This window comes from Gracilinanus agilis, chromosome 1 (genome assembly GCF_016433145.1).
Source record: "Gracilinanus agilis isolate LMUSP501 chromosome 1, AgileGrace, whole genome shotgun sequence".
NCBI classification, from domain to species: Eukaryota; Metazoa; Chordata; class Mammalia; order Didelphimorphia; family Didelphidae; genus Gracilinanus; species Gracilinanus agilis.
Window position 1 is genome coordinate 284,963,316 of NC_058130.1, and position 7,509 is coordinate 284,970,824.

At 39.5% G+C, this 7,509-nt stretch overlaps 1 pseudogene; it reads right to left on the bottom strand.

The window, feature by feature from the left end:
* LOC123250930 overlaps positions 1-6,459 on the bottom strand; it is a 9,379-nt pseudogene extending 2,920 nt beyond the window's left edge.
* Positions 6,460-7,509: the final 1,050 nt, after the last annotated feature.

A 7,509-nucleotide genomic window follows, 5' to 3' on the forward strand; every position in this document is an offset into this window, starting at 1 on the left:
TACTTTTGGTTCTACACCAGAAAAAAACATATCTGACACTTTAGGAATGTTGCACAGCCTTATTTCATCAGATTAAACAGAAATGAATTGCACTGATAGGACGAATCCTCAGTTCTGGGTTTCTCTGTGTTGCCAAATGAACTATCATGACCAAAAGAAGACAATGTTGAAGACTTTCGGTTCTACAACACAAATACAACAACTCTGACATAGTAAGAATGGTCCGCATCCTTATTTCTTCAGAATAAGCCTGAATTGAGCCTTTCCATTATAAGTCCCTTAATCCTTCCATTATAGCTACATGGATCTTTAATTCTTCTATTTAAAAAGCTCCCAAATTAACCAGTATGATCCTATTAAGATACTATTGAATACTTTCGGTTCTAAAACACAAATAAATCATTTCTGACGTTTTAAGAACATTTCACAGCCTTATTTCTTCAGAATAAGCCTGAATTGAGTCTTTCCATTATAGCTACGTGAGTCTTTAATTCTACCATTTAAAAAGTTCCCAAATCAACCAGAATGATATTTTTAAGATGGTATTGAATAGTTTCCCTTTTACAACACAAAGAAAGTATCTCTTACACATTAGCAATGACTACAGTCCTCTTTTCTTCAGAACAAACTGAAATGTATTGCATTGATAGGAGGAATCCTCAATTCTTGGTTTCTCTGCATTGTTAAATTAACTATCATAACCCAAAGAAGACAATGTTGAAGACTTTCGGTTCTACAACACAAATACAAAAACTCTGACACTGTAGGAATGGTCCATATCCTTATTTCTGCCGAATAAGCCTGAATTGAGTCTTCCCCTTATAGCTCCCTGAATTCTTCCATTGTATAGCTACCTGAATCTTTAATACTTGCATTGAAAACTTTCTCAGATGAGGCAGAAAGATTATTTTAAGATACTATTGAACACTTTCAGTTCTACAACTCAAATAAAACATCTCTGACACTTTAGGAATGTCCCACATTCTTATTTCTTAAAATAAGCCTGAATTGAGCCTTTCCATTTTAGCTACCTGAATGTTTAATTCTGAATTCCACAAAATCCTGTAAAAACTTAGTGGCATTAGTGTGGTAGAATGCATAGCACTTTATTAGTCAGCAACTCATGAAATTTAAGATTTGTTCTAGGCACCAGTGTTTATGAAAGCCCTGAATAAGTTAAAGAGTATCCATCGGAGAGAAACCAGAATAGCTGGTTAAGAAGCATTTATTATAGATGGGGAAGGGAATAAACATTTATAGAGCACCTACTATTTGCTTAGCCCTGTGTTAAGTGTTTCAAAATATTTTATTTGACCCTAACAACCCGGTTAGGTAGCCACTGTTATTATCCCCATTTTATATAGAAGGAAATGGAGGTATATGAGGTAAAGTGAGTTGTGCCTCAGCCTGGACTATGCCATGTATCTGCCTAAGCAAGCACTGTACTCAATGCCAGAGATACAAATCAGTCAAAGAATAAGCATTTATTATGCACCTACTAGGTGCCTGGCACATATGGTTAGTTAGGTAGCTTAGTGGATAAAGTTTTGGGGCTAGAGTCCAAAATTCAAATTTTGAGTTTCAAATTATTCAAAATAGAATTCAAATTAAGCCTCAGAATGTGTGACCCGGGGCAAGGCACTTAACCCTGTTTGCCTCAGTTTCCTCATCTGTAAAATTATCTGGAGAAGGAAATGATAAGACTTAACTCCCATATCTTTTCCAAGAAATTCTCCAATGGGGTCCCAAAGAGTCAGACATGACTTAAAACCACTGAGTATTGACAAATGTACCAGGCACTGTTCTAAGGGATGGGGGTTCAAAAAGAGGGAGGGAAAACACTCCACATCTCCAGTGGTGAATAGCCTTGAATCCATGTCCCTTGAGGACCCGGTTGAAGAAAACCAAAGTGTCCTGAACCAGAGAAGATTCAGGGAAGAGATAACATTTTGGATTCAAAGATGCAGTCTTTGTTGGACTGGAAGGGCTGTCCCATGGTAGAGACTAGATTTGTTCTATGTAGCCCTGAGACTTTGGTGGGGGTTGTATTGGGGTGCTGCAAAAAGGGAGGTTGATGCTTTTAGAGCAGACATCTGCAACCTTTTTTGCCGTGAGAGCCATAAACACCAGATTTTTAAAAATGTAATTTTGTGAGAGCAATACAATATGTTTAACACTGAACACAGGTAAATATGTGAATTTTACATAAGAACAACACTTTTAAAGTACAATAAGTCTCTGAACTATTTTAATAATGTTATGATGTGCTAACCAATGATGAATAAAGTACTTCTTACCATTAATGTGACTTCTGGTGCTGCATGGTTTTGCTGATAGATTTGTAGTGTGGTTGAAATGTGGTGAGGTTAAGCTTCATGCAGGCATTGAGACTTCCATCTGTTAAACATGATCTTAGGTTGGTCTTAATGTTCTTTAGATGTTAGAAAGACTGCTCACATGCATATGTAGAGCCAAACATTGTTAGTACAGCAATACTCACACGCTGCATTGTGTGTTGTATGTGACAGGAAGGGCGTTCCAAGTTTTGACAATCAGCTGATCTGCAGGTTGAAGATTTTTCATTTCTCCCCACTTGTGATTTCTTGCCACCTCTGCTTGCTGTCATGCAAGTCTTTCCAAATCTTCATTCAGTGACTTGAACTTATTCACCCACATGTCTGAGGCCTTCAGATCAGAAGCTTAAAGCTCAAAATCTCTGATGGAGACACCGGGGATGTAACTCAGGTCAGCACTGTCCACTGCACACTTGTGTGGATGGGTTATGAACTTAAAAAGAGAAGTGCGCTCATGAAATTCTCCAAAGCGCGCTTTGAATGACTGCAGGAGATTAGATGTAAAGCTGAAGATCAAGATGTTGAGCATGGTCACTTGTTGTGCATGCATCTTTAAACTCTCCCAGTTTTTCAAAGTATAGTAAATGACCTGTTTCAATTTCAGTGATGAAGAGTTCTAGCTTATTTTCAAATGCAAACACTGCTTGTTGAAGGGATAAGACTGTATTTCCAACGCCTTACATTTTCACACTGAGCAGGTTCAGATGTTGAGTTATGTCTACAAGATAGTAGAGCTTCAGGAGCCACTCAGTGTTGGCTAACTCAGGATGCTCGACATATTTCATTTCAAGAAAAGTCTGGATTTCGCTCAGACCAGCTGCAAAATGGTTGAGCACCTTCCCTCTTGACAACCAATGCACATTGCTGTGCAGAAGCAGACCAGGATAATTATCCCCAACTTCTTCCAGCAGTGTTTTAAACTGGTGATCATTTAAAGCTCAGGTAACAATAAAATTGACCACCTGAATGACCAGCGACATCACCTCACCAAGCTGCATACCACACATCTGAGCACAAAGCTCCTCCTGATGTAGGATGCAGTGAAAACTTAGGATGGGTTTCTTTTCATGTTCACAAAGAAGCGCTAAGAATCCTGTTTTTCCCCACCATGCACAGAGCACCATCAGTACACGCTGAAATAAGTTTATCCATTGGTATATTTTTTTCATTAGCGAGCTCAGTGAAAGACTTGAAGAAATCCTTCCCTCTTGTTGTCCCTTTCAAAGGCAAAACAGCAAGACTTTCCTCACATAGTGTGTCACCGACAACATACCTTGCAATCACACTGAACTGGGATGAATGGCTTATATCTGTTGACTCATCCACAGTGGGAGAAAAGAATAGTGCTTCATTTATGTCCTTCAGTTGTGTTTCCTCAATTTGATTGTCATCATTATCGTATGATTGTGAACAGTTTTTGCCGACAGAGGCATGCCTTTTATTCATTTGATTATCTTGTCTTTATCTGAAAAGTCATCAAAAGTTCATTGGAAACATCAAGCATGAATGTTTTGGTGGCTTTCCATTTCTCACAACTGCTAAAGTAGCAGCAAAGCTAGCCGAATTCCAGTCACCTTGTTGGGTCCAAACACGGAGTTGCTGCTGACTAGCTTGCACTCTGCACAGTAGCTCTTCACATGCTTTCTTACTGCTGTCCCCCACAGGATATTTCAATGCAAATGTAGTATGGCGTAGGTCAAAGTGTCACTTTATATTTGACCATTTCATTGATGAAATTTTTTCATTGCATATTAGATACACTGCAGAATCTGCTCTCTACACAAAGGCAAATTCCTTTCTCCATTTCTGCTGAAAAGTACAATACTCATCATCCTTTAATACTCCTCTTCTTCCTTTAGCCATCTTCTTCAATAAAAGAGTTTCTGCAATTAGTTAGCTGACTACTTTATTAAAAGGAAGGAAAGTGCAGTTCAGTTTAATTAGAAAATTTGTAGTTAAATACAAGCAAGGGCCTGTTGAACATCCAATTCAAGCTATTTTATTAATCAAAAAACAAGACTTAATGGGGCACTATAATACTGATATAACTGCACAATACATGTAAAACTCCTTTACACTAAGAAAATTGCTGAAATAAAGAGAGAAAAATTCATGGAAGAATACTTTTTCCTCTCCCTCTCTCAGAGTCAGGCGACAGGAGAAGAAAAAGCTGCCGGCCTGCTGGTTAAGCCATTTGGCCACATAAATTATCAGGAGATTACAGAAAATAACATGACTTGTGTGCAGGCATTATTAAGTAGTGGGGAGGAGGGTACCTTTTCATGGAAAACTGGCCAGGACACATCACACACATTTCCTGGTACAGTCATTTATCAGTGCTGCCTACTCAATCATTCTGTATCAAATAAAACAACTACTGGGGAGAAATGCTTCTCACTAATGAAGCATACATAAAGATGTAATCTGACTATAATTCCTCTTTAAGAGCAGGTAGAAAAGTTAAAAAAAATAACAATTCCATGTGCAGACCCCATGAATAGAGGTAACAAACAAGGCAGTGTCCTCACTGAAAGATCAATATAGCAGCAGAATAGGTTAAACAAGTGAGACAGTTCCAGGGATGGATTGTAAATGTATAAATACACTGAGATAAAGCCATGTAAATTAGAGGCAGAGGGGTAACAAACAAGGCAATGTCCTCACTGAAAAATAAATAAAGCAGCAGAATAGGTAAAAAAAAGTGAGAAAGAATTGTAAATGTATATATGCACTGAGATAAAGCCATGTAAATCAGAGGCAGAGGGGTAGAGAATATAGACAAAAGTGATCAATCACTATACAGAACCCCAAGACGTCAGTAACAAGTGTGGAAAGAGTAAAAAGAGGGCATAAGGAGGAACACACAGCACACCTACCAAGCCAAACTAAAGACCAGGATTCGTCTTGTGTGGCAATATCAATGAGGGGGCCTTCTATCTTAGAAGATAGTCGCGGTACCGAAAGGTACGTGACGTGTGACGTCTGTAATAAGGGAATAAAGAACGTGGATGAGATTTGTGGGTCCCTAAGTCAGTAGGTGGGAAAGGAGGGTATAATAGTGGAGGTAGTAGATAGAGGTGGTAGGAGAGATGTAAGGGAATGGCTGAGTTTAGGGAAATATAAGACATTGAAATATAATGAGCGGCAAGGGAAGAGGATGAGGTAGTTGGGCAGGCAGCTGCAACAGGGAGACACAGACTGGGTATACAGGCTTGAGACAGAGGACACTGAAGGGAAACAGGCTGAACCCTTTCAGGTAGGAAGGGCACTTATACAGACAAAAGGTTAGGGCCAGTCAGAAATGGTTTGAAACTAACTAAAGGGCTTTCTAGTCAGTTTCTCAAGTTCACAAAGAAAGAGTCCCAAGGCTCTTCCTTGTCTGTGAAATAGAAGGGCTTCTCAGAGGAAGTATAGGGATCACCACTTCCTCCAAGATGGACACCTCCAACTCCCCTCAGGACCCAAAGAGAAACTATTCCTTTCTCTCCTTATCCCTCTTTTATCATTCAGCCAACGATTTAGCAAAAGGTTTGATTAAATAAAAACAGGGTTTATTAAGTTTCAGGGTTGACTATAAAGGACAGAGGGATACAAGGTTTCTCTAACAACCGCCTAGGGAGAAGCTCCAGGTGGGGGAGGGACACAGGAATGGAGTGGACTGAGCAAGAGCCTGCTCCCACTCAGTCCTGGGAGGCTTTGTTGCCTTTAAGGTTAGGGAAGTTATACACAATGAATCAGGAGATAATTTGTATCAAGGGTAAGCCCTGCTTGTCTATGGGGAAAACCTAAGTCTTCAAAGTTTGATTGCTACCACCCAAATCCACCCTTCTCCCAAAACCCACAAGAAATTAGGAAAGAAAATGGGGAATGGAGTAGGGAAGGTCAGGGAGATCCAGAGGAATTAGCTAAGCTACAAAATCTCAAGAGAAAAGGCACAGATTCAAGACCAGGTTTCAGCCTAAAGACCGAGCTCAATTGACCCTTCTGCTCTGACTGAGCCTCCTGGATCAACTGCCTCTAGTCAAGGTTCTAAACCCTCTCAACTGCCAAAAATTCTGCAGTTAGCCTTTTGCATGGTTGATTGCACTTCTGCACTACACGTCATGACGTTGATGTATCACATGACGCACGATGTCATGCGTAAACTGTTAGTTACTGTGCTGCGGTTCATCTGTCAGTGCTCACAGTGCACGCTCCTATAACAGCACCTGAAAAAAATTGACTTTATGGCTCCTGCAAAAAGAGTCATATCTGGCCCTCAAAACAGCCAGATATGGCTCGAGAGCCATACGTTGATGACCCCTGTTTTAGAGGATAGGAAAGGCTTCCAACAATCAGAGGTGTCCAGAGAAGGAATCAGCTCACTCGGGGGCCCCCTGTCTGAAAACCTTCAAGTAAAAGATGGGTGCCCTCTTTTTTGTAGTAGGTGTTCTGATCTGGAATAGATCTGGGGGCTAGATGGCTGCGGACATTAAAATTCTGTGATCTCTATAGGATGAGCTATATGAGGGATTCTCCCAGCTTTTAAGGATCCATGAACTTGTTATGAAAACAATTTTAAAGTTTATGGACAAATAATATATCCAGTATTGGGGGGAGGCTGGTCCAGTGGATGGAGGGCTAGGTCTAAAGTCAGGAAGACAAATTCAGCTGAAGACACTTGTTATCTGTATGACCCTGGGCAGGTACTTCACTTAACCCCTCTTTGCCTTTGTTTCCTCATCTGTAAAATGAAAATAATAACAGCATCTACTTCCTAAAGTTGTTATTAGGACCAAATTAGATAATATTATTAAGTACTTTGTCCAGTGCTTTGACACATAATAAGTACTGTATAAATTTTAACTATTTCAAAAGGTATTATTTTAATTCAATTTCTTCCTACCTTCAAAAAATCCTAATGATGCCTGCATCTCTGCTATTTAATCCCATACTCCTTTTCAGATGTCATCAATCACTAAACATTTCTTCAGGATTTACAATGTGCTGCCTGGCTAAACACAGGGGATATTAAAAAAAAGATGTAAAATAACCTAAATATGTCAAAATACTCACAGCAGCTTTCTTTCTGGTGGTAAAGAACTGGAAGCTGAGAGGATAATATACATCAATTTGAGAATGGCTGAACAAGTTATGTTATATGATAGAAAAAAAA